Source organism: Scleropages formosus, chromosome 17 (genome assembly GCF_900964775.1).
Source record: "Scleropages formosus chromosome 17, fSclFor1.1, whole genome shotgun sequence".
Lineage (NCBI taxonomy): Eukaryota > Metazoa > Chordata > Actinopteri > Osteoglossiformes > Osteoglossidae > Scleropages > Scleropages formosus.
Genome location: NC_041822.1, coordinates 27,224,449 through 27,252,403, shown reverse-complemented (window position 1 = coordinate 27,252,403; position 27,955 = coordinate 27,224,449). Strand labels below are relative to the sequence as shown.

General features: G+C 47.4%; 1 pseudogene; it reads right to left on the bottom strand.

Moving 5' to 3' along the window:
* Positions 1-2,538: 2,538 nt before the first annotated feature.
* The window catches only part of LOC108921817 (netrin receptor DCC-like), a 98,305-nt pseudogene continuing 72,888 nt past the window's right edge, over positions 2,539-27,955 (bottom strand).

Below are 27,955 nucleotides of genomic sequence, written 5' to 3'. Positions count from 1 at the left end.
GTGAGGGGTAACAGCAGAGAATCTGATTGGCTGCCTGTGGAGTCCTGCCCACCAATCACGTGTCCTGTTCTGCAGTATAATTGGTTGCAGCAGTGCTGGGCAGGTCCTGATTGGCCTCCCAGAATGGTCGCCTTAAGAGCTCCCAACTGACCTCCACCTTGAAAGCTACCTGAACATTGCTGGTATTGTGCACCACCCACCGTATGAAACTGCTTGTCCCAAGCAGGGTCGCAGCCTAACCCGCGACCAGGACACAGGACACAGGGACAGCAGGGCACAGTGCACCCAGGGCTGGAGGGGGAGGGGACACACCCAGGACAGGACCCTAGTCCATCACAAGGCACCTCAAGCAGGACTCGAACCCCAGACCGTGCCAGAGAGCAGGACCCAGCCAAACCTGCTGCTGCACCACCCGCGCCCCCATTTGCGCACTACTGACTTAAATTCAAAGGAAGTCCTTGACTGTGTGGTCATCATCGCACTTTTGAGCCTGGTGTAATTTGAACATTATACCATAAATAGAAGAATCTGCTTCGAACCCCTGTGGGAACCTGGAGAAGTTCCACTAATCAATGACTTTCAGGTGTATCAGAACATAATGTGAGTGTGGACAGAAAACACACCTGTGTGCAAATCACGCACACACCTCACTGTGGGGCTGGCTGACATTTTCAGATGCCTAAAACGAATATCGTAAAGGGTGAGAAAGTGCAGATTAAACTGAGAGAGATAAGCATGTGGGCTGAGTTTGTGCAAACCGCAGCATGATGTCCAGACCGACATGCTTACCAGCGCACTGACCTCTTCACTGCAGAGACAAACGAGCAAACAACATGCCGTTCAGCACGTCTACCTTTCTAACCGACCGTTTACACACTCTGGGCAGAGATCACCATGGAACACAGAATCAGTCTGTGACCTGTTGGTGCCTCGGCAATACCGATGTTGGAACCACCCAAGCAGGATTCTGAGGAGCGACCTGCTGAACTGGCAGAGAACAGGGCCTCTGTGGGTTTGTCCACATCTACCCAGGTCTGGGACAGTGGCACGCAGCTGCAGCAGGAAGCGCCGGGGTCCCACGGTCTGTGGCGTGCGTGACAGATGTGTGTCTGTTCAGGGGATTCCATGTTCTCCCCTGTGTTCACGTGGGCTTTTCTCCCACAGTCCACAAACGTGTTTCAGGTTAACTGGTGAGTGTCCTTTGCTCGTAATGTGTGCGTTTGTGCTATTTGCTCCGGCGTACAGATGTGCGAATGGCTGTCGGGAGTCCGAGCAGTGCGGCGTACCTAACGCTGTAAGTCACCTTGGAAAAAGTGGCAGATACGGTAAATACTAGCTGACAATCACCGTACGTCACTTTGGGGAAAAGCACGCGCTAGATGAGCTCACGCCAGGGTCAGTGTCAGTGCCTGAGCATGTCTGGGCACTTCCTGCAACCGCCACTGCGTGTGAACAGTCACATGAGCCCAGAGGGGACGTGTAGAGCAGATCGCGCTCAGGAAGCCCACGATGTTTTTTGAGTGGCGGGGGAGCGGCCGAGGACCACCTTGTGTTTGCAAAACTCTTGATCCTTCCTTCCGCACTCGTTTAGAGACCAATTACTCAGCTGGTCACTGAATTCGCCCGTCGATAATCACTGATCGCCCCAGAAGCACAGGTCGATTAAACAGGGGAAATTCACCTTTTCTACCGTTGGGCTCTTTATTACATTTACCTGTCTGTGTGGTCTTACCTGAGACTATTATTCAGCCCAGAGAGAAATTACAAAAGTTTTATTAAATAACAACAAAGAGCAGAGGCTTTGGAAACAGAGACTATTTCACTGTTTGTGTTTGTAAAGTGGTATCACATGAGTTTCGATGTTGGAGTTCAGGCTTCTGTGCAGAAATCCAGGCAAACTATTATTAAAGTGCATCAGTTGTGCACTGGGAACACTTTGATGCCCCTTCTACCCCACAAAACAAACAAACAAACAAACAATTTAATGCACAGTGGAAATGAAAACAGTCTGAGGGGTCCAAAATGTTATAAAGAGCCCAAGTGTGGTGAATTTCTACTGTAAATGAGTTTGAGTGGCCCAAAAACAAAAGTTTACAAAGCAAAAGCATTCAACCCTTTCACTTACACACACACAAACCCATCATTTTTGAGCTATTTCTCTTCCCTTACTTCAGATGTACATTACAGTACAGATGTTTTTCCACAGTGCCTTTAAAATAAACAAGTCACCTAAAGCCTGCAATAAATAATTGATGAAATGATCAATGGAAATGTAAGACCTCTGCTTGCAGTGTATCCCTCTATCATTAACCCACATTTCCCTTCATCCCCAATGGAAAACACACACACATTTTCAGGAAACCGCTTGTCCCATACGGGGTCACGGGGAACCGGAGCCTACCCGGCAAACACAGGGCGTAAGGCCAGAGGGAGGAGGGGACACACCAAGGACGGGACGCCAGTCCGTCGCAAGGCACCCCAAGCGGGACTCGAACCCCAGACCCACCGGACAGCAGGACTGTGGGTCCAACCCACTGCACCACCGCACCTCCTTTCAATGGAAAACATTATTTACCAAAGTGAAACATGTTTTTCAGCCACGTGTTCTTAACAATTGTCTGATTTGAGTTTCATTCCACAGCATTTTAAAAAATAAAGTGAAAAACTCAAAGAGCCCTTCTCTACGCAGTACAACATTATGTGTAAACATTGATCTCAAGTACTTTTACCCTTAACCTCTGTTCCCAATAGACAATGTGTCCTGTAATATCTCACAGGTGACAATTTCATAAGAAATTAAAACTCTGAAAGCTTTTTCCTCCATAATTCTATTTCTGTAACAAGTAAAAATTTAGCTGGTGGCTCAGGTGTAAATGATGATATGATGATAACAATACTGCTCTTGGGAGACTCACTTTCCCAGTCCCACAGTCCTCTGTGGTTAATGGGGGGGCATTGATGACCAAGTGGAGCATCAAAGTAAACCCTTTGGTGTTCCCATCATGTTGTGTTTATGTGTTCATATTTTGTGTATGTATGAGTGTGTGTTTACATTTTATGCATTTAGCGGACACTTTTCATCAAAGCAACTTACAATGTTAAGGTACTGACAGCTGTTCACCCATTCGAACAGAGTTGAATGAAGAACACAGAGGACCTAAATGAGAACAGGTGAGGGTGGGTGAAAAACCGGAGAGGACCTGGATGAGAAATTGTGAGTTGGCTGAAGAACGATGGAGGAGCTGGATATCCCTAACTGGGTATGGCAACAGTGCAGACGTATCCAAACAAGTCCTAACAATGAGACTGTACTCTATAGATCAACATATGTTGTTAAAAATTTATTCCCAAAAATCCTTCTTGAATGAGGTTTCTTTTGGCTGGTTTTGTCCTGGGGCAGGACTTGGTTGAAGGATCAAAACCAGGAAATCTGCTGCTGATTTCAGTCAATTCTTCTCCCTGTTTGTTGTCCAACTGTGGCCACCATGAGGGACAGGGGGGAGGGGCAGGGGACAGGAGGCAGGAGGCAGGAGGCAGGGTATCGTGGTTTTGTCTCAGTAACGCACACATATCACCAGAAAAAGTGTCTTCAGCCAAGAGAACTGGACTGAAAGCTCTCCCACTGCTCCATACGTCCTCGCTGCACACTGGAGGAGCCGGAAACATCTGGAACCCCCTCAGCCCTTGTGTGGGCAAAATGAATACTGTTCGAGGGGAAGGAAGTCCAGTTGCTACGGTTGCAGAGGTCGGGTCCAGGCACCCAGGAGAGGGAAAGCAGGTCCACCTCGGGTGTGTCTGCAAGGGGGTCAGGAGGTTGAGGCCCCAGAGCCCAGGGGCTGACCTGCGCTAGAAGGTGAGCCTGTGATGGCATTCAGCTGCTTCATCAGTCCTTCTAGACTGGCCATTTTGCTCGCTCAGGTTGTCTCCTGCTCATACACCTGCTAGAGAGGAACGAACGGGGTAGTCAGAGAGCAGAGGTGATCTACGTGGTCTAACAGCACACAATGTACACCACACACACACTCAACAATGGGAAGAAAATTGTTGAACTTAGTCCACATCCAGAGAAGCGCTGAAATGTGAGCTACCGAGGTTTTTTACCAGAGTGTCCACCTGTGTGCAAGGTGAGCCGCTGGGGGTGAACACAAACAGCCTTTCTGGTCCATCAACCACTGAGCTGCACAGCAGGAGGGTTCATTGTATAAAGGTATGGACAGCTGACCATTTGGACCTGTTAGCCAGATAGCTGATGGTCCATCTTACTTCTTGTTGATCCATTTATACAAGTAGCATGCTGAAAGGTTTCTCAAAACTGGCTGCTGGGATGTGACCCTTGCCTGTCCCTGAATGCTGCGCTCCCCGTTGCCACTGATTTCCACCTGCATCCTCGACTTCACACAGCAGACCTCAGGAGGCACATGGACACGTCTTTGCAGGGAACACAACTGTTGCCTTGGAATCTGGAGGCCTCTGATCTGATCAAAGGGTCATTAATCCATCTGCTCATTGGCTGGGTTCACAGTGTCCGTTGCAGGACACAATGAAGCAGGAGTTTGGAGTTGCCATGGAGATGTCAGTAGCTGTGCCATAGCGATGTTCCTCGGCGAAGATCCCTTCCATGACATCGGGGGCCACAACAGTCAGAGGTGTGCTTTTGCAGTCTAGAGGTTCTGGGTTCGTACACTTAACAAGCGTTAAGTAGCTCAGTGTAGAAACTTCACACTGCAAGTCGCTTTGGAGAAAAAGTCAGAACGAACGAAAGATGATAATATGAATGAATGAATGAGCTTTACTGCCAAGTATGTTCACACATACAAGGAATTTGTCTTGGTGACAGAAACTTCCACAGCACAGACAGAATGACAGTGACAAGACACACATGAAAGACAAGAAGTGAATAAATGATGAAAATATAAATTACACATATACATAATAGACACTAGACATTATATGTTTGTACAGTATGTTATATACAATGCAAGGGAAGGTAAATAAGAGATATATGTGAAAAAATAAATATAAGTACAAATTGCTTGTTTATTGCATCTTGGTACTCCCTAGGGGGCATTATCTGTTTGCAATGGGCAAACTGTGAAAGAAAAACACATTTATAAGACACACAGATGACTGACAGAAGGGGACGACTGTACAGCGGCTGCTGGGGGCCCTTATTTTTGTGGAGAGCACCCCCCCCCCGCGTTAAAGGCCAGATTAGTTGTAGAGATATGGAAAGAAGGAGCTTGACCTTTGCATCTGCCTTCCTCTCGTCCCCATTCAGCCATCATCGTCAGGGGCCTCGGTGCCGCATTGGTGCCCCCACACACACACACACACACAACACACACACACACACACACACACCACACACACACACAGCAGAGCCTTGAGTGCTCCTCGCTCCCTACTATTGTAATTAGGGCAATATCGAGGGAGTGTTCCTCTGCATTTAAATGTTTATGAATCACATTTTTGCCTCGTTAAACACTCGGCGAATCTGCGGTGTTCTGAACTGACTCAGCGTTAGATTTAAGAAACATTAAATCCTGATATAGCGCTGCAATACCGCGAGGCTCTTATGACACGCAGCAGAGAGCAGACCAACAAACTGCACTGACAGCTCTGCCCCCCTGTCCTGGGAGACACCCACTGTGGTATGGCCAAGAATACTGTGGTACTGCTTCTCCATCCTCACACACTCTGTGCCCACACATTTCATACTGTATATCTTATGTTAAAGCCTCATTTCAATGGACATGGCACATTTTTGCATAACACAAATGCAAAATAAATTGCTTAAAGAAATTTCAGAAAAATGTATGTTTCCCAAAAGAATCAGTGCAAGCCAACAACAGTAACACTTCTGCAAAAGTGAGCTAGATTTCTGCAGTTTCCTAAATAAAAATGTGTGGCTGGAACACTATCGGTGTTGTTACTAGGAAACAGTCGGTACGAAGGTGAACAGGGTTGTTCCCAAGCACATGTGGAATCTTATGAATGTTTTTTGCATCTAGTAAGTGTGATGTATGACACTGCAAAACAAAAGGGGTTGTGGGCTTTCTATTAACCATTTTCCATCAGGAAATGTGAAGAAACATTTGGAAAAAAATCACAATATTCTAAACACCACCTGCGTGTTACCAGCGGGTGAGCAAGTGGAGGTTCATGGTCACGTGTTCAGGCCCAACGCACCGTTGGCTCTGCTGAGCCGTGATTCAGGAGAAAGATGAAGGACTCTCGGCAAGTTAGGCCTCGGCTCTGTCTACAGCGATGTCGCATCTCGCGGAGCGAGTGCTCAAGTCATTGCCCAGGGTGTTTTTGCACATGACCATGGAGACGCCAACTCACACTGGCAGGGTCCTCCGGCGCTTTGTGCCCTTCCCTCGGTCACCCTCCGGGGGCGGTGGGTACAGACACGGGCAAAAGAGCGATCTGGCTTGCTGCTTGGCCCAAGGATGCAGTCTTCACCAGCACTTTTGGCAAACTGGCACCTGCACACATTGCACGAGCACAGATACACACCACAACATTAGACAAGCACTTGAGAGCTGTTCTCCATGGGAAACGGCACGAAGACTCTGTGTTGGCACATGTTCCTGCTTGCATCTCTCATAAGCCAACTGTGTGTTTGGTGAGATGAACCCAAGCAACTGCCAGTATTAACATTTACTGAGGATCCTCTGAGGAATGACAAAATAAGCACAAATAAAGTACAGAAATGTTAACTACACTAAGATGATGTTTGGAGAAAAGCGTCAGTGTAACAAACAAACAGCTGTGAAAACAGATGCTTGTGTGTCGAGAGCTCCTGGAGGAACCTCAGGAGGCCCATCTGCATCCGGTCGGCTGATTGATTGGTTGATTTACACACTGATGACAGATTGATTGAGTGATGGGAACTTGCCGGTGGGGGGCAGCAGGGGACCAGCAAAGCTGCGCAGGGGATGTGTGGGCCTCACACAAGCAGTCGGAACGGTCCTGCTGGTGGCCTCCTCTGCACCGCACCCCTCTGGGGAGGGGCTCATGGTCACAGTGGCCTGCTGACTGTGGGAGGCAGAAGCCTCGGCTGCCATTGCTGCCACTGAATGAGATGTCAAGAAGCTTGACACGGTCACCTGGTTCCATGATACATCTACAATCACACTGTACACACATTTTATATTAATTAATTTATACCCGACACACACGTAGAGAACACACACCTCCAGCACATAAGCAAAGCCACTGGCCATCGGATTAAAGGAAGTCAAGACTTTAGCTAAAAACGGATCAGCTCAAGAGCACTGAGAATATAGGCTAGAGGACATTAAAGAGGTTATTTAGAAAATTATTATTAGACCACATTCATGTTTTAACATGGCCTATATATAACAGCAGGTAACTTCACTCTGGGTCAAGAGCAGACAATTTAGGAACTTCATTCAGAAGACTACACACCCAAGAGCCTTAATGAGACATGGGATACATCATGAGTTTGAGCTCAGGGAGATGTTAGAGACATTGATATTTAACACCTACCACTCAACCTCTAGGAAACAGATCCTCCACCTCCCAGTTGGTCCGTCTTGAACATGTCAAAAACTCTCTATCAAATTTTATAATTCACTCATTTCACCTTCCTCATCAACTAAGAGCCTGGGAGTAATGATCGTTTCAATTCTTTTTCTTAACATGTTGAACCCACAACCCGGTTCTGCAGAAACATGCTGCATGGCATCCACAGGATCCGTGATATCTCACCTGGACTAGTGCAACTCTCTCCTCTCTGCCATCAAATCTCTCTAGCTGATACAGAATACCATGGTACGAGCTGAGTTTGACCTACCGAAGCATTTCGATGTATTCGCATCCTCGACTCTCTGCATTGCTGTTCTATAGCTGCCTGGATCAAATTCAAGACTTTGGTTACAGTCTACAAAACATCAATGGATCTGCTTCCCAATCTCTACAAGACCTGATCACTCACTACACCTCAACCAGACTGCTACTCTCCTCCAACTCTGCCCACTTGGGCAGAACAACAAGGTCCAAAATCAAAAGCACAAAAGTTTTCGGTTCTGGCTCCGAAGTGGTGGAATGATGTTCCCCTCTCAATCAGAACTGCTGAGCCTCTCTACATTTAAGAAGGGTCTCAAAAACTCAACACTCGGATTCACTTCTGCCCTGATCTCGTGAGTGCTTGATACGGGGAATATTGGCGATGTTGGAGATGTTGGTGTCACGCGGAACACAGGGAGCCAGGATGCTGAACCCAAGTGCAGCGTTGTTTGTCCGGAGATGAGGGATGAGGCAAGTTTCTGATGTCGGGGACAGGCGAAGGGTCGTCGATCGGCGGTCAGGGTCAGAGCGAAGATCCATGGATGAGGTCGGGAGAGGTAGCGAAGGGTCGGTCGAATGGCGAACAGGACAGGAACGAGGATCCGTGGACGTGGTCGGGAAACGAAGCGAAGAGTCAAAAACCGGAGGACGTGAACGAAGAGCTAGCGATGCTTGTGAACGAAGTGTCACGGGAAAGGGCGGTTGTCCCTGACGAGATTCCGCAGGGGTACGGGAGCTGAAGAGGGTCTTTATACGATGAGTGATTACTCGTGAGTTAGTGCGGAGTCAGGTGCTTGTGCTGTGGGCGTGGACGTGACAGTTGGGGGACATGTCTGAACTAGAGCCACTCCTGCCATACGGGGACAACGGAATCACCATAGTTAAAGAACCAGATTTGGAGTCAAAATGTTGTTGATGGGAAGTGTCTTCAAAGGGGCGCTGCTGTTTCAGTCTTGAACGGTCAAGTGCTTAGAAACACGCATTTTTGCTGAATACTCACAAGCTGTACCAGCACATAAGAATGTAACCCATATATAGTATGTATGTAGTATACAGTATGTAACCAATATATGTATATTAAACAAGCTATATTTATGAGAAGCTAACGGGAAACGAGCCAGTCAGCATTTTTAACACACCACCACAGTGATACGTGACCTTTCAGGTAGCTCTACCGTACTTTGCTGTGGGCTGTTTGTGCTCTCCTGTTGGGGGTTTGAGCACAACTTTTGCTAAGCCATGCTATACTACACCAGGGGCCTCATAAGCATTCAGAGGACCGTTCATTACAACCAAAATCCAATGGGCTTTTGGTTGTTCCAACCTGACGGCTTTGTCAAGACATTCTGGAATTTATGAATTTCCACCCACACCTTAACGACACTCTTGGAAACATTATTGAAAAAACCCTTTAATAATAACCCTTTAATAACCCTCCCCAACTGCTGGGTTCAGGGAAGGAGGTACCTGGTGTGTAGCCGTGCTCCACGGTGAGCGAGGGGAAGGGCATGGGCCGCAGGGTCAACGGAGGGTGAGAAAACCCGCAAGAGGGCGAAGGCAGGGCCCCGGGGTACTGAGTGCTGTCGAGAGCAGGCACAGGGATGGCGCTCACCGTGGCTGAGGGTACGAGGAGACGGTATGAATGGGACCCAATGCACACACACTAGCTTATACATACTAATGACACACCCACCCAACCACACACGTACTGTCATACGGACAATCACACACATTAGACAGGCAACACAGGAACTGCTCTCCATGGTGAATGGCACGGAAGCCATGTGTCTGCACATGTTGCTGCTTCTATCTCTCATAAGCCAACTGTGTGCCTGGGGTGAGCAGGAGCAGTGCAGAGCAAAGAAGAAAAATGTCAATCACAGCGTGCTTTAATTTCTGCACTTCTGTTGGTCGACTGACAAACCCCTCAGACTTTCACAGCCTGTAGTTGTACGGGGAACTTCAACAGTTCTTTGGAAACAGGTATAATTTTCTATGATGCAGAGACTCTATGTTATTCCCTACAATAAGACGTGATGAGGCCGGCCGGCCGGCCATCATACCAGCACCCATCGCTGACCGTAGCTGATGACCACCTGCCATGATGGACAAGACGTACCTGTGTGAACTGGGACATCAAGTTAACACTCAGCTACAATGTTATTATTAGTTGCAAACTGACTTAAAAGTCTCTTTTAATTCTAGAATGTCAAGACATGTCACTGCGTGAGAGGAGTGCTCTATAAAATTATTGAATTGAATTGAATTTAATTATTCATTTCTTCTAAAGAGAGCGAGATGAAGAGCTGTGAAGGTAAATAATCAACTAATATCATGTAAATGAAGGCTTATGCTGTATTGCGGTGTTGCACTACAGTCATTTCCCTGCTCTTTAATTCTGCTTTCATCTGGAATCCAGTCGCCTTTCATCATATAGTGTTAGGGTTAGGGTTAGGGTTAGGATTCAGTAAAAGGGCAGCTTGTAGTGTAGGACCAGACCTCTGTTTTTGGTACCAAAGTTACAGGTTCAAATCCCACCAACACCTGTAGTATTCTTGAGCAAGGTATTTACCCTAAAATTTTTACTCCCCTAAAATTACCCAGCTGTATAAATGGTAAATAGTTGTAATTACATCCACACTGTAAGTTGCTTTGGAGAAAAGCCTCAACTAAATGATGAATGCAAATTACTTTGCACCACAAAGAAGATTACAGCATCATCACAACATCACCCATTTCTCCAGAGGCTGGGAAATGTCATCACCCAAATATGGTGAGGAAAATGTTACATTTGTGCCACGATCCCTTTCTTCAGTGGTTAGAAGTTAAATTATTTAGAATAGCAAATCTTTATTAATATACAGTAAAGGTCACAGTAGTAAGTTTTCTGCAGTTTAAAATAAAATGAAGCATGAATTACAGTTCAGGGGATGCAAAAAGTAAGGCAACCTATAAATTACTTTGCTCATTTAAGGGAATAATACTAATCAGGTTGTCGCTCTTGGCGCCCTGACGCGCCCGACGACTGTGCGTCTAGCAACCACGTGCTTGACGACCACCTCGACCCCCCCCAGTGACGACCCCCGGAGATGCAGTATAAAAGCACCCGCTCCGACACACTGTTCTGTTCTGTTCTCTGGGTGCAACTCCATGTGATACAAATAAAGCAAGTTAGCATCAGCACTTCAGTCTGCTCTCTTGATCCCCCGCACACAGCGTGACCAGGTGTTATTATTCATTTCTACACTCTTACGACAAATTACAATGTTTGTAAGCTAAACTACTTATAGTGACTTACCCATTTATACATCAGAGTAATTTTTACTGTATCAGTTCAGAATAAGTAACTTGATCAAGGGTACTATAGCAGGAGGGGTGATTCAATCTCAGGGCCTTGAGTGCAAGGCAACATCTCTAACCACTATGGCACTACTGGTGCAAAATAAATAGGATTTAAATTGGGATCGTTGAAGCTGTGTTGGTGAAGCCCCCCTTTCAAAGGTCACTCTTAACATCATGGCTTTGCCGACACGAGAAAAGAGATATTGATGCTCTGTCCAGAAGGCACTAAGCACATTTCTGCAAACTTTTAGGTTTACACCCATCCACAGACAACTGTAATCTACCGGCAGGACAAACTCAAAACCACAGTTATCCAATCGAAATTGTTCCTGCAGTGATCCAGGCTTCAGGGAAGCTTTGGATCGTTTCTCCATAGGAGAGTGATGCTTTAACCATGACAGAAGGGTTAATGAAAATGTTAATGGACTTGAGTGCTGTCTTGGATACTGTTGACCACAGTATCTAAGTGAGTAGATTTGAAACCCTGATTGTACAACGGGGCACTGTTCTGAAATTGTTCTCTTTGTATTTATCTAACCTTAAACAGTGTGAACTAAAATCTGATGACTGTGTCCTTTTGTTCTCATCTGTGGTTGAATATGGTGTGCCTCAGGGCTCTGTTTTGAGTCCATTATTTTTCTCACTCTATATGTTACCATTGGGTGATATTATTTGTAAGTATGATGTCAGTTTTCATTCACATGCTGATGCCACTCAGTTATATGTTTCATTTAAGCCTGATGACCCATCACACATCGTGTCTGTCGGAAATTGTTTTACCAATATAAAATGTGTTAAGAATGGGTGTTTCTTGGATGGAAACCTGTCATTTGTGTTTCACGTTGCTACATTGACTAGGTTCTGCTTCCTTCATCTGAGGAATACAGCTAAACTAAGGTGATTTTTTATGTAGGCAGGATGCAGAGAAACTGGTTCATGCTTTTGTCTCCAGTAGGCCGGACCACTGTTATCTGATACTGTTACTGGGCTGTCTGTACAAAAGTGTTTTCAGGTTACAGTTCGTACAACACGCCACTGCCAGAATTGTTACTTGGAAGTACAACCACATAACACTGGTTCTTAAATCGCAGCACTGACTTTGAGTTACGTTTAGAATAGATTATAAAATCTTACTCTTGGCCTATAAATTCTTCTGTTCCAGAATGGTGTCTTCATTCATTGGATGTGGGATACCTGAAAGTACCTGTGATCATTAAGATCTCAGTAGGAGCTTGTGCCTTTAGCCATAGAGCACCTAAACTTTGGAACAGTCTGCCAGTTATTGTTAGGAATGTCCCGTCTGTCTCAGGCTTTAAATCCAGTCTTAACATGCGTATGCTAACTCTGGTGTATCCCTGACTAATGTAATTCCTTTTTCCTGTGCTGATTTTTTCTAATGTAAAACCCTTGTTGTTATGTCATCAGTCACTAACCCTTTCTTTCTTGTCGAGTATTATTTCCCCATGAGGAGACCTGAAGAGGTTGGCCCTGATACCAGCGCTCCATGTTGATGTAACGTGATGAATGCATGTCATGGTAGACGAGACCTGGCTTTACAAACCAGAACATCAGCTTATTGGCATCTAGCAATAATGACAACTCAGAAGTTTTTATTTTATCTAGAATGCCCAGGAGGAGTGGGCAGCCACTGGCACTTCGACTGCCAGAGGATTTCTTTCCCCTTTGCCTTTCGCTTGTTTTCTTGCTTTTTCCGCCATGGAAAGTTCAAAGAAACAAACTATTATTTGTGTTAAATAAAAATAAACTGAACTGATAAAAGTAAACTGAATTAATGTGAATCAGACTCTTCCCTTCAAAGCGACATGAAACTGAGGGCAAACAAAGTGCATGAAAAACAGATGAAGAGCTTTAAACACAGACACAGCACTATTGACGCACAGATTGTTTGTCTGATACCACCATGTTGTTGGTTCACATCCTCAAGTAGCTGTGCTAATGCTAAAACCTGGGAATACCTGGCTGGGTAGTCTCGTTTTCTCCCCTCCACAACACCTGTCACAGGAGTTTTATTTCTTCTGCTCTTTTGCCTCCTGCTTTTTGCACAGTTGTTCAAAACCGCAAGTCATTGCTTTTTCTTCCTGTGAGTATTAATCTGTGAAGTACCCTGATGCGCACTGTTGGGAAGGGCACTATCCAAAAGAAACATAAAACTATACACGTCACATGGGCTTGAGAAACACATAACTCGTTTTGACATTTGAATTCAAATCTATGACCATAACACAACAGAACCTGCAGCAATAATTTGTTCTGCTGAGCCAGCAGGTTGTACTGATCGTAGGGAACCCTTTCGTTTACGAATAAACATGTGCATCTCAAGATAACTTCTTTTTGTTCATCATGTATCTGACCCTTCAAAGAGATTTACAGTGCAGGTTTACATTACAATCTATTCACTTAGCAGACGCTTTTGTCCAAAGCGACTTACAACGGATACTATGTAGTGTTACCAGCCCACACACCTTATTCACCAAGGTGACTTACACTGCTAGATACATTACTTACAAGAGGTTGCTCATCCATACATCAGTGGAACACACTCACTCCGTGACAGTCACATACTATGAGGGAACCTGAACAGCATGTCTTTGAACTGTGGGAGGAAACTGGAGCACCTGGAGGAAACCCACACAGACAAGGGGAGAACATGCAAACTCTCCACAGACTAAGCAGGGATCGAACCCACGTTCTCTCGCACCACCCAGGCGCTGTGAGGTTTGCACACTGAGCTGCTTACAGTGATTTGCCCATTTATACAGCAGAGTAATGTTGCTCCTGTATAAAAATATACATATTATTATAATATTACACTGGGGTTTGAGTCCTGCTTCGGGTGTCTTGTGATGGACTGGCGTGCCATCCTGGGTGTGTCCCCCTCCCCTTCTAGCCCTGTGCCCCGTGTGGCCGGGTTAGGCTCTGGTTCGACCTTGACCCTGTTCGGGACAAGCGGTTTCTGACAATGTGTGCGTATAATATTACAGTGTAATATTATGGGACAACTGGTAGAATAGTAGTTAGACCTGCTGCTGCTTTTCGACCCAAAGGCTGTAGATTCAAATCCCACCTCCAGCTTTAGTACTCTGGGAGCAAGGTACTTACCCTAAATTGCTCCAGTAAAAAGAAAAAAAAATCACCCAGTTGTATAAATGGGTTAATATTTGTAGGTAGCTTAACACTGTAAGCTGCTTTGGAGAAAAGCGTCACCTCAATGAACAAATGCCGGCGTACTCTGTCAGTTTTGCGTAAGTACCTTGATTCAAAGAAGGATTCAAACCTGGGACATTCAGATTTCAAGGTGATGGGTCTTATGACTATGCCATCTGCTGCCCCTTATACAATACCTTTGAGAAAAATTACTCCATCTAAATTTCTTTGGTGAAAACTGACCCATATAAATGGGTAAAAAGGAGTAATAGCCGTCACTTACCAGGGTTGCTGGGCTGGGGGTCCATGGGCATCAGCAGCTTGGTGCGTGTGGGCCTCCTTGCTGCTAGAGGGTGCTCCAGGGTGGCTATGCTGCTGGAAACATCATCTCCATCCCCTTCTGCGTGAAGAGGACAGTTGCGCTAGTGTCACTCTGTGTCCTGGAAATGTGTGAATGTGCAGACCTGCAGATGCTGACCACACAGGTGATCAATGATCTTAACATTTTTAGAAATTGAAACAAATGTGTCACAGCAGCTTTTGGGACTTTACTGTCCTCCTGAGACAGTGGGGTACCTCTTATTTAATACTTAATGATGACTGATCCGAATACATCTATTGGTCAGTTATCAATAACTGCTTGTTCAATGCAGGGCTGCAGTGGTCCAGAGCCTGTCCTGGAAGCACGGGCTGTGAAACAGGGGACACCTTGAGGGGACACCAGTCAACACTAACACCACTCAAACAGTTGATTTTAATAGAGTTTAGCATAAATCTTCATTTCATTAGTCCATTTAGAGATAAAATGTGCAGAGATGCCAAATCGCAGTGAAATCTGAAGGCAAAGTAATTGGGACAAGAAGCTACTTGCTTATAATGTTCACGGAAAGTGAAGTGGAACTAAAACATGACACTGAGGAAGTGCTGTGCTCCATGAGCTATTGGACCAGAGTCCAGGTGCATTGTGGGAGCCCAACCTGAGTGGCTGCTCTTGCTGCCCGTGTGGCTCTCTGACAGGCCGTGGCCGACAGGTGAGATTTCTGGGTGGCTCTGAATGGGGGATTCGCAGACTGAGGGGGCAGAGCCTCCGGGCTTCTCTATGCTCTTCAGCTCCATCTCTTCGTGGTGGATCCACAGGTCGGGGGGGCCGCAGCTCCTTCTGGCTGCCCTTCCTCTTCCCAGCAGCTTGCGATGCCCTTTTCCTGCATCGGAGGGAACACGTCACCGCCTCTGAGCACAGCCCAAATCGTGGTACAACGGATGCTAACCCTCCACAATCGAAAAGAGAACTCAACTGAACCCAGTGCCGTCATCATACCTGTGAGAAAACACCACAGCATCCTCAACAAAGCTGCAGCCAAATCCCTGTGTGTGTGTGTCTGGACTGGTCTCACATTATGAGGATTGCTCCCACACACACATTTTCAGAACCGCTTGTCCCATACGGGGCCACAGGGAACCGGAGTCTAACCCAGCAACACAGGGCGCAGGGCTGGAGGGGGAGGGGACACACCCAGGACGGGACGCCAGTCCGCCACAAGGCACCCCAAGCGGGATTCGAACCCCGGACCCACCAGAGAGCAGGACTGCGGCCCAACCCACTGCGCCACTGCACCCCCCTTAGTGCAGGTCTCATTGGGTTTTTTTTCTGTTCACCAGGTTACAGTTTCTTTCACGAAAATTAAATAAAAAACTTGTCAACCTTTGGTGAATTTTTAAGCTTTAAATAATTCCAGAGCAGAGACCAGAATCGTCCAGACCAGAGACCAGAATCGTGCTAATTCGGAAAGTGGTATTCCTTTGAAAAATGCGCTTTGCTGATGATGAATGTTTATTATGACAAGATGTAGGAAATGAGCAAGGTACTTACCCTAAATTGCTCCAGTAAAAGTATGTAGCTGTATAAATGTGTAAATAACGGTAGGTAACTCAAGACTGCAAGCTGCTTTGGAGAAAAGCATCAGCTTAGCAGGAGGATCACTCCCATGCTATGCAGACCATGGCGGTGGCATGTCGAGCTCCTCTTTGGACAGATGCTGACGGACGCAGCTCCGCTGACTGTGCTGCTATTGCGGCCAATGAAAGATGATTTACGGATGCAGCTGGCAGCAATACTGTGATCAGAATGACTGAGACTGAAAGGACTCCTTCTGTCATCTCCTACAAGGGTTTTCTGTAGGGACAGCAGGGGGCGCAGCGGTTACAGCCAGGGGCATTTCTTGCTATAAGCGATTGCTCAGGACATCGACGCCTCCAGCGGCCCAGTGAGTGATTTTTTCTTTAATTTTTTTACAATAACATTTCCTATTGCCCTTTTTCCAAAAAACTCAGTTGAGTGCATGGCTCAGGGAAAGGTTCTCAGATATTTGTTACTCAGACTGAAAGAATTTTCTGTTTTCAATTTCTGCATATTTAAAGGATTTTTGTTCTGTATTTATCTTGCTATGGCTATTTATTCAGTAGCTCTTTTCGTATTTATTATATTGCGTTCATATTATTTTTATGTAAAGATTGTACTGATGAAAATTAATGAAAGCGTTGATTCACTGACGAGTCCCAGGCAGGATGTTGCCTAGGGCCCCCAGGTGAGTTACGTGAGGTAAGTGAAACGGTGGGTTTCACTTAAAGAGCCAGGTCTGAACCCCACGTCCTCCTGTAGTGCTTACCCTGAATTGAAACAGTTAAAATTAACCCTGCTGTACACCTGTGTAAGTCAGTGCAAGTAGCTTGTAACACTGTAAGATGCTTTGGAAAAAGTGTCAGGGAGCAACTTCTGACCGCAATACTGGGTGCGGTCAGTACCCCAGCGTGGGCTCTTGTACCTGGCCATGTTTCTGAGCTCAGCGGAGCGGCCTCTAATCCATGGTCTAATCCATGGTTTAATATGCCCTGTGTAGGTGAGTCTGCACACAGAGGAGTGTGTTGTCTTGTTTACTGGAGTGTGACTTTACGCGTGAAGGTGTGAGATATGTGTAGATGTTGGGGAGGCGAGGAAGAGAATTTTGTGCTGTGAAAGGCCCACAGCTGTCATGTTCAATGCTTGTCCCACCTTCACTCCAGCAGTCAGGAGGCAGTAGAGCGCCTTGCTGAGATGCACTTACTTTCTTTGCTGGTCAGAGGAACGGCGGGTACAGATGAGAGCCACGATGACAACCGTGACCACGGCAAGAGCTCCGACTGACACAACCACAATGACCAGCAGGCCGTTCTTCGGAGGGGGGTGGAGGTGGCCCATGGGCAAGTCTGCGGGGGAAGAATTATAAAATACATATGACAGAACATGAAGGGGGTGCCAGGGCCTCCTCTGTGGCGGATCTGAGGTTCGAGTCCTGCTTGGGGTGCCTTGCGACGGACTGGCGTTCCATCCTTGGTGTGTCCCCTCCCCCTTCAGCCTTGCGCCATGTGTTGCCAGGTTAGGCTCCGGTTCGCCGCGACCCCACTAGGGAGAAGCGATTGCAGACTGTGTGTGTGTTATGTAACTGAACACCATGTCCAGGAAACACCGCAGTCTGTCACATCACCTAAGAACATATTCATGTGGTTCACTGACCAAACAACTGCCTTACGACAGCAACCGAAAAGACCGGACTGAGCTCAGCCCGAGACCCTGAGGAGCACCGCCGGGCCTCATGGTAACAGCGTTGGATTCGTGCTGCTTCTTGTACAGCCATGAGGTTCAACGCAACGCCAGGCCACAGAGAGCCACACCCCCAAGAGCAAACGTCCTGACTGCACCAAGCTGGGGAGTCGTTCTGAGTTAGGCTTCACATCCTGCTGGAAACCATCTTCCAGCGCACAGCCACAGCTACCCCAACCACACCCCCAACTCAGCCCCACGCCTGCCACAAGTGCACCCCCTTATGGAGACCCCCCAGGCCCATTTCTGTTATAATGTGATGTGACCTTCCTGCTAGGCTCACCATTCAGGCTGCTGCTGTCCAGCAGGTGCGAATCAGATGGCCAGTAGCCCCCAATCACCATGGCGACCTGTGGTGCAAAACAGGGTATTAGGACATGGGAAGCGGCACAGTGACCCGTGCGTTACTCCATCATTCCATAGGTGAGTCGTGTGTCGTGCTGCCTTGTCAGAACACGTCCTGCTGCTTCCACTCGGGGATGCCAGCATTAGCTGCTGTTCTCCACTTTGGGTTGCTTTCTGCAATTTCGCCTCTCTTTAACCGCCACAAACACCGATGCACAGTCATAATGCGGTGAGCACGTGCGCTTTGGAAAAGTCGGAGATGTTCCCAGTTCTTTGTGATGCTGCTTAGGGGTGTTCAGGACGTTATTCTGGATAAAAAACGTCGGCTAAATCAGTTAATGTGAGCTCACATGATGTAATGGTCCGTGACAATAGCACGCAGCAGGCTGCACAATGGCAGGAGGTGCTGGAGGCACTTGGCAGAGCGCTGACCTTAGAAGAGGCCGGCCTTCACACTGACTCAGATAACATCTGACTTTGAGAGGAGCATGAAGTTGAGCCTTCTTCAGATGAGATAATATCCTGTGGGCCAGCACTATGTTCCTATCAGCAGGGCAGCAAAGCAAGTGAACCGCTGTCCATCAAGGAAGCATGAAGTGACGCAGAACAATAGACAAACAAAAATAAATAAGATGAAAAACATAAACATTAACTTTAAAAATAGTGGCCTGACAAATGGTGCAAAGGTCCCACCTCCTGTTCCTCTGTGACCTTAATTAAATCCAAAGGCCCAGAGAATCTCATTAGTGTGGAGAAACATGGAGCTGCACAACCATGAAAGCAAACCGATGGCAGGAGCAAGAAGTGCTCTGGAATCGACAGGCTGAGGGCAGCATCTCTCCTCTGCACCCAACACACGTTCTCTGCACTTGGCCATCCTGAAGCAGATAGTGATCCCTGCAACGAACCTTACAAGTTGTACCTGGAAAACAAGCCCGAACAGCTCTGCATTGAAAAGCATGCTAAGGAGAGCAGAAACAGCTGGGCAACAAGAGGAGAACAGAAAGAGAATAGTGGACAACAGGCAGGAAGTTAATAGGTAGCAGGGAGAGGGCAGGCAGAAGACAGGTGGCAGAGAACATGTGAAGATCAGGTAGGCAGTTAAGAGGGGAGAAGTATTCTGACTTTGAACTTCTGCCCCGCTTGAAAAGACCTTCTTTCCACCAAGGTCATTCAGCAGACATGGAATCACTGTTTTGCTCATTTTTTCTATGAGCAGATTGATGTGACTGGTAAAAAACAGCATCTCAGTAGATTCAGTTTAATAGAGGAAGAGCTGTAGTTCCTCGCTGCACCAGATAAGAGGACAGATGCAGAAAAGGTAGGACAAGACAAACTAAAAGGAAGAAGAACACAGGAAGCATACAGCATAGGGGTCGAGAGAAAGTGTTAAGGAAAATTGCTCACCTTGGTCATTGGCCATTTTGTCTGGGTATTCAGCTGCAGGAAACAGACAGGAAAATGTTAATAAGCCTCTGGCAGAGGAGGAGCGTGGGGCTGGATGTCTGGGGTCATGGGGTCACACATTCACCAACACGTTCCTGAGCTCTGTGAAAGAAAGCGCTAGTCATGTACTTCTGAACTGGATTTGGAGTCTGAGCACTGCCGATTCCAGCTCCACTGGTTGCTCCTGCAGTAGCTGTCATGGTTTCCACGTGGAAAGGAGGCGTCGGTCCCAATCGCAGTGCACAGGGTGGTGTATTCAAAGGGGAATCCAAGCTCGTAATCCAAAAACAGGCAAAAAGTGGCCGAGGCATAGACGTAGTAACAAGGAGAATCCGAAGACAAAATCCGAGAGACGAGCCGTGAGTCGTAGAAACCGGGAAGACGAGGAGACAAAGGACGAGGAACAGGGAACACGGAGAGGGTCAAGGAGGATATGCACTAACGCTGTCGTCAGGTAAGGCTGAACTAAGGTTCCGCACACTGTTGCGTCCAGAGCCGCGCTTTATGCTCCCGTCCCGTGATCAGCCGCAGGTGTCCCCTGCTGTGTGGAAGCGGGGGGCGTGACAGTAGCGCCCAAGACGCTGTGAACTGACACTGTAAAAATTACCATTTTATGTAAAGTTGGTTATCTGATGTTGTTGGCCGCCCTGGATAAAAAGTGTCAGCTGAATAAAAGCAAATGCTGCAAAAAGGGGGGTCGGGGGCGATGCTGAGTAGGACCCAATCGCCCGTTCCATTTCTTATCGATGAAAGCCAAAGGGTCACATGAAGAGCGGTAGTCGGGAAACGGGCGTGGGTCAGGCAATGAGCATTCGGGGTTTCGTGGGACGGACGAGAGACGTAAACGACGAGACGAGGCGAAGGTCGGTGCCAGGAAGTCAGGACCTGCGAAGGGTCAGGAATCGAGGTGCACACAAGGGTTTGCAGTCACTCGAGTGAGGGTTCCACAAGCAGGCGTGGAATCCCGGTCCTTCTATCCCGTGCTGCCGTGATGAGAGGCAGGTGTGGGCGAGGTGCGCGTGACACAAATATGCTTTAATCAATTATTTTAGCGCTTGCTCTTCCAAAGTATAATGGATGACAGTTCTTGACAAGCACACATGTAAATGACCCTATGTCTAGCAAGTTCTGATATACAGTATATATATATATATTTATTTTTACGATCATTTTTACTAGTTCAGTTTTTTCTTTAGAGAATTCTACAGTATTACACTTATTAATTTATCTGATGTTTTTCTCCAAAGCAATTTCGACTGTTAAGCTACCTGCAATTCATTACCCATTTATCAAGGGGGATTTTTTTTTCTAGGGGGTGCAGTGGCGCAGCGAGTTTGACTGGGTCCCCCTCTCTGGCGGGTCTGGGGTTCGAGTCCTGGGTGGGGTGCCTTGTGGCGGACTGACGTCCTGTCCTGCGTGCCTCCCCTCCTTCTCAGAGCCTTATGCCCTGTGTTGCCGGGTTAGGCTCTGGTCTGCTGTAACGCCTGCTTGGGACAAGCAGTTTCAGACTATGTGTTTGTATTTTTTTCTAGAGCAATTCGGGGTCAGTATCTTGTTCCAGGGTACTACAGCTGCAGGCAATATTTGAACCTGTGACCTTCGAATGCAAAGCAGGCAGCTCTGACCACTATGCAACCTGCTATGCCAGTATTGACTTAGTTGCTTTAATTGAAAACTGGACCAATCAATTTTTTTTGATACATTAAAGTGAAAATAACTGCATGTTAAAACTGAGACTGTAACAGCTGTCAGGGCCGCGGTATCCATGTCCATCTAGCGTCCCTGTCTCGTGAACCAAAAAGCAGAGCAGAAATCACCACACAGACGACAGTTGTAAAAGTAAAACACCCCAATAAAATGCAAAAGGACTGAGGAGGAACAGAAACTGAGGATACGTGGATGGGTAGGGTGAGATCTAATGACCTTTGGGAGTTCGGAAGAGGACGGGCTCCGACAGGGGGCCCACTCCCCTGCTGTTCTTGGCCTGGATGCGGAAGTGGTAGGTCGTGTCTGGGGAGAGGTCGGCCACCTGATGGGTGAGGCGGTCAGCACCAATGGCCTCCATGAACCAGGTGTCGATGGGTGCGTTCCTGTCCACTGTGTAGAAGAGGATGTACCCTGGGGACCAAAAACTCACATCCATTGGAAAGTGAACAGTTTTTTACACACTTATGTTAAGTACCTTTCACAGAGAGAGACTCTGACACTTAAAACAGTGGGAACATGGGGCCCGCCTCCTGACTCTTGGCTCTATGAAATAGGCCCCACTTCCTGACTGTGAGCTCTAAAAACAGAGCCACCACCTGCAGACCATCAGCTCTACAAAGAGACTTCACCTCCTGGCTCTCAGTTCAAACACAGTCAAGTTTCTCATGTAGGGTTATGGTTACAGTTGGTGTCGGGGTTAGGAGTAAATGTGGTGAAGCAGCACTGCTCGGGCCACCATTGGGGAGGGACCACTGGGGAGGGACCACTGGGGAGGGACCAGCCAGAGGCTTTGCTGGAACTCCATGGAAACCTTACACAGCCCTCCAGAGCCTTACTCTGATGGGTGAGTGAACGGAACCCCGTGGCCTAATTGGTATTTTCTCAAAATCCCTCAGCTCGCGGCTGAGAAAGAAAGCAGCAAGAGCAAAGTAGCTCCACTGTACAGTCCAAAGGCCTGGAAGCATTTCTTCATGCATAATAAGAGACGAGAAGCTGTATGCCTGTCAACGGCACTTTACACCGGCTAGGGGAGCAGAGTGACTGCGGCTGCTGCGACACCGGCAGTACGATAATTTACTGAAAATACTATGCCTACGACAAGACACTGCAGCTTCTTGGAGCTGCCAATGTGTGGGCTTTAATCTGAGACACCCTTTGAATCCCAATGAGCTGCGGCTTTCTTTGCCATAAAAATAGTTCTATTGCTTCAGCTCGCATGCAGTGTAGAGGTGTAGCAGATTTTACCAGAATGCCAGTCCCACCACACGCACAGGAGACGCACCAGCCCATTGGCGACAAACCCCTTCCTGTTTGAGGCAGCGGTGCCATGCCAGGTGTTGCAGCTGAATACGCCCTCACCTGTGATTTTACCGTTGGCCTCAGCGGGCGGCTGCCAGCTGATAAGTGCTGCCCGCGGCTTCCCCTCCCGGCTGATAACCGTCAGGTCTTTAGGCGCAGAGCTGGGAGCTGAGTGGGGACGTCCAAGGGACAGGGAAAGTGAATCACAGTTAAGAGCTGGGAAGCCACAATGCTGGCAGTGGGTGGGGACATGACTCCTTACTCATTCCATACTCATTTTCACTCCTTTCTCATGGAGTGAAAGGTCGATATGCTTTAAGGGCAAAATTCTTTCAAAGCCTCCAGCAAACAGGGTACCTCATGATCACACATTTCAGAACTGCTTGTCCCATACAGGGTCACGGGGAACCGGAGCCTACCCGGCAACACGGGGCATAAGGCCGGAGGGGGAGGGGGACACACCCAGGACGGGACGCCAGTCCGCCGCAAGGCACCCCAAGCGGGACTTGAACCCCAGACCCACCGGAGAGCAGGACTGCGGCCCAACCCACTGCGACACTGCGCCCCCCTTTTCTACCTCATGATCATGGCAGGATTAAGCAATTTATTTCTATCATTCTTTTTTCATAACAAAAGCATAGACACATAGAAAACCAACTGCGGGTAAATCTCTGCAAAGGGTTACACACCTGTTTCGTAGGTGGTCGCGTGCGTAGTCATACTCCACGTGCTAGACTTGCGCCCTTTGGTTACCATGACAGCAAACTCATACATCGTGTTGGGCTTCAGCCCCGTCACCGTGTGGCTAAGGGCCGTGGTGTCTGTGGTCTGGACAAGAGGACATGGAAAGACAGCCAAAGATCAGCGTGAGATCTGGCCAGGGCAGCATGCTGGTCATGCGTCACCGCTTTGGGTTACAGCGAATGAGAATATGATGCAAAATGTGCAGGACCGAATGCCTTGACTCAGGGACAACATGGAAGGGTTACTTCTGTTGTAGCTTACAATGTGGGTTGGCTAGGTTACCATGGGCTTTCCAGCTGCGGAGAATATGGGTTGCGGTTAAAGTCGGTGTCCTGACAGGTAGAGTTTGGGTAAGGTCTGTCAATGCACAGCAGTGTGTCTTGGTCGCTTCCAGCTGACTGACAGCAGTACAGTGTTTTACCGCTTCTTATGCTAGTAAAAGCACTGAGTGGGCCACACATTTATGGGATCATGTAATAAACTCCATTATTGACATGTATCTAAGTTTACACACCTTGTACTTTCCGCTCGTGGAGTAGCTGACCATCCACTTGACTGTGTAGAAGCACTGCTCGCTGGACTTCTGGTTCTTGGAGATTGAGTTGTCGGCCCAGCTGACCCGTACCGAGTCAGGGGTCAGAGGCAAGGCCTGCACCCCTACAGGAGGGATCATTGGAGTGGAGGATTCTGGGATGGGAGTGGGGAATGAATCAAACAGGTGGAGCAAGTCCTCGTCCAAAGGGTCAGAGGGATCTGGAGCCACGCAGGCATACAGAACACACAAATACCCAAACACGTGCCGGTCAAGCAGGTACACATGTAGCACATGGACAGGTTAGCATGCGACAGGCAGAAGCAGAACATGCAGCAGTCCGAGGACATGCGACACGGAGATGGACAGCAGCAGAGAAGAGGTAAGAGGCACATGGGTGGAGGACACGATGGACGGGAGGTGACAGAGAAAAGGAGAAGCCTGTTACTCATGACAAGTAAAGGAGCTCAGGCTTGAAAAGACAATCTTTGTACCACAGTACAACAAAGTGCACTAACACTATAGGATACTACTGGTTTACTCCACAATGATCGAACTGCACTGACTGCAATGCACCTGGACAATGGAGGTGAACGGGTCCCAGTGCAGATTTATTTTGTGGTTGTGACCAGATGCAGGAGCGGTTCTGACACGTGCTGTAATGGGGTGGTGGTGGGGTGGCACAGTGAGTACTGCTGATGTCTCACAGCATCTGGGTGGTGCGATAGAATGTGGGTTCGATCCCCACTCAGTTTATTAGAGTTTCCATATTCTCCCTGTGTCTGTGTGGGTTTCCTCCGGCTGCTCTGGTTTCCTCCCACAGTCCGAAGACACGCTGTTCAGGTTCCCCCATAGTGTGTGAGTGACAGCGTGCGTGTTCCACTGATGTATGGATGAGTGACACACTGTAAGTAGTGTATCTAGCAGTGTAAGTTACCATGGTGAATAAGGTGTGTGGGCTGATAACGCTACAAAGTCACTTTGGACAAAAGCGTCTGCTGAATAAATAAATGTAGTGTAATATCTGCCATTATCGCACTTTATGCCAAGTCAGTACCAGTTGTGAGTTTTTAGCCCCCTGCAAGAACATGAATATGAATATGAGTACAGGAGCGGTTGGATAAGAGAGACACCTCGATGCTCGATGCCTCCACTTGAGTAAACGGAGCAGACGACCCACGTTGAGCATTTCTTGGTGGCAGCAAGCAGGTTTCTATCATTTTTTTTCTTTTTTAACAGCAAATCCCAGGTTTTTTGGTTTCTCTGTTTCAGTTTTTATTTTTTTGAAGGACAGTCATTAAAGGAATGTTTCTTCTTAAAACACTACGTCTGAAACACCTGACATTTCTGTCTTTTTTACCTTTACGTTTACATTTACTCATTTAGCTTTCCCGCCAAAGCGACTTACGGTGTTAAGCTACTTACTATAGTTTACTGCCCATTTACACAGCTCAGGTAATTCCTCTTATACAGGGAGCGCTGCTGCATGCTTGGAATAATAATAATAATAATAATAATAATAATAATAATAATAATAATAATAATAATAATGCTACTGCAGCAGCCACATGGTGTGCTCACGTGTCCATATGACCCATCCTCAGTCACGCCCACGTGAGTCCTGATCAGTGCCTGTGCACCATCATGAGGCTGCGCTCATGATGCCAAGTAGCTCCTGCAGCCACAGCACAGTTGTGCCGCGCACCCAGAGCTACGAGCCGTGTCACGGCTCAATTTCTGTCCGCAAATGTGACGTGACAGCGGAATGACTTGAGCGTAATTGTGCTTGAGGGCATCCGGGCTTTGAAACACTGTTAGAATCGCTCACACTCATCCGCTGCCGAGCCACAGCTTCGCGCGGGCGTCCCTCGCTCCAGCGGAGCCTGCAGTGGACCCCACCTGCGTGTGACCGAGGGAGCGTCCTGCACATGTCCAACAGATCACAGCCCACTTCAGAGCCTGTCCTTACTGGGCTTGGATCCACACTGGCAGGACCTCGCTGAGATGAGTGGCTTTTGGAAGAATGGATAGTTGTACTGTATATAAATCCTGCACTCTTCTTCAGCACCATTATTCTGTTTCAGATTAAGGAATTGCAGGTTTCTCCTTGTTCTCTCTGGACTCCCAGCGACATTTTCAAGTTGAGATCTTCAAGCTCTGTGCGACAGGAGTCTCCAGCGGAACGTTTTAGGGCTTCAAGTACATTTTTAAAATAAATAACAAACAGTTTGACACATAAAACAAGCAGATGTTTCCATAGAGAAGCATTCTAAAATATAACTTAATTTTTAAGTTGTCTGAGGTTATGAGTAAAAGTAAGAGTCCATTCTCTGTATATCTGGGACATTTCCTGCACATGGATTTATTTTTTCTCAAGGTTTTCCCAAAAGTCCTGTGGCAGCCCCACTGAGAGCACATTACTACGACCTGATGTATGACCTGATTATACAGCTCACCGAGTGGGGAATCCAAACAGTTCACAATCAATCAAGTATTCATAGCACGTGGAGAACACTGTGCTATTACAGTACGTATATAAAAAGTGGTGTTTTTCATTGTTTTTTTTCATTAATGCTAAACTCTTGAACAAATCTAAAGTACAGGTAAGGGGAAGCAACAGCACATGTATCTTGAAACAGTTAGGTGTTTTAATAACCACTCGCTCACTCGCTCACTCACTCACTCGTGCGCTCACTCATTCACTCCCTCTCTCACACACTCGCTCATTCACTCCCTCGCTCACACACTCGCTCGCTCACTCGTTCGCTCACACACTCGCTCGCTCGCTCGCTCGCTCACTCGCTCACTCACTCACTCTCCATAAGAACTTAGGCCAAGTGCACGTATTAATGACATCTCATAACTTACAGTGGCCTGTAAATGTCATGACAGGCCTGTGCATTGGTCATGTTCCACTGTCTCATCAGGACCGCAGCGTAAGCCTGTCACTCCGGTGTGACCACATTGCGGACACTGTGTGACAGCACTGAGACCCCAGTGTGAGCGGTGCATGACCGTACCGTGCGCTTCCCTCGTACCTGTGGCAGCTCGGGTCACAGCACTCTCGTAGAGCGGCACTCCCTCTCCCGCGTTGTTGAAGGACTTGAGCGAGATGACGTAGTGCGAGCTGGGCTCTGGGGCACAATGAACAGCAAGCGTGAGCTGCAGCCAGCGCACCGAGCTTCTGCCCAAGGTGTCTCACCATTTATTGTCATTTACTGGGAAACGAGCACAGCAGCTCACTGCAAGCCGAGCTCAACTCGCAGCGAGAAGAAAGTGGTGCTGAGACACTGACGTCTTGCGTGTCAATCCAGCCCCTCGCTGCTGAAAATAAATAGTTGCCTATAAAAGGTAGAAGCTATGAAAGTCATAAGTGGCATTGTTGAATTAAAACTTTGCAAAAGTGGTAGCTCCTATTATCGTATGGAAATCAGTGGTAATTTTCGAAAATCATTTTCCACCTCAGCTGTGTTTTATTCCACGTCTGTAAAGCGTAATTCTGTTTTAACATCTACTCAGACTAATGAGAAAGTAAATACACAGAGCAGTTTTAAATAAAAGGATTTATGCTCATTTCAGCCGTTAATGTTTTAATTTTATCCGCATGTTAATTAAACACTGATTTGACTAATTTTCCGCTGTTTGCAGCTGCTCATTGTAAGAAAAATGGACTGATTTCAGACGCTGGTTCTTGGGCTTCGAATTCAGAGGCTTCACAAAAAGGACTGATGTGTTTGCCCAGCCTTTGTGTAAATGTGCAGAGATGACTGGAGCTACACTGAGCAAAGTGAACAGCGCTAAATTCATCATGTCACAACGAAGGCATTACCTGCTCTCTTTACGCCCAGCTTAGCGGTTAGAGCTGCTGCCTTTGGACCCAAAGGATCCACGTTCAAGTCCCACGACCAGCTCTAGTACTCGTC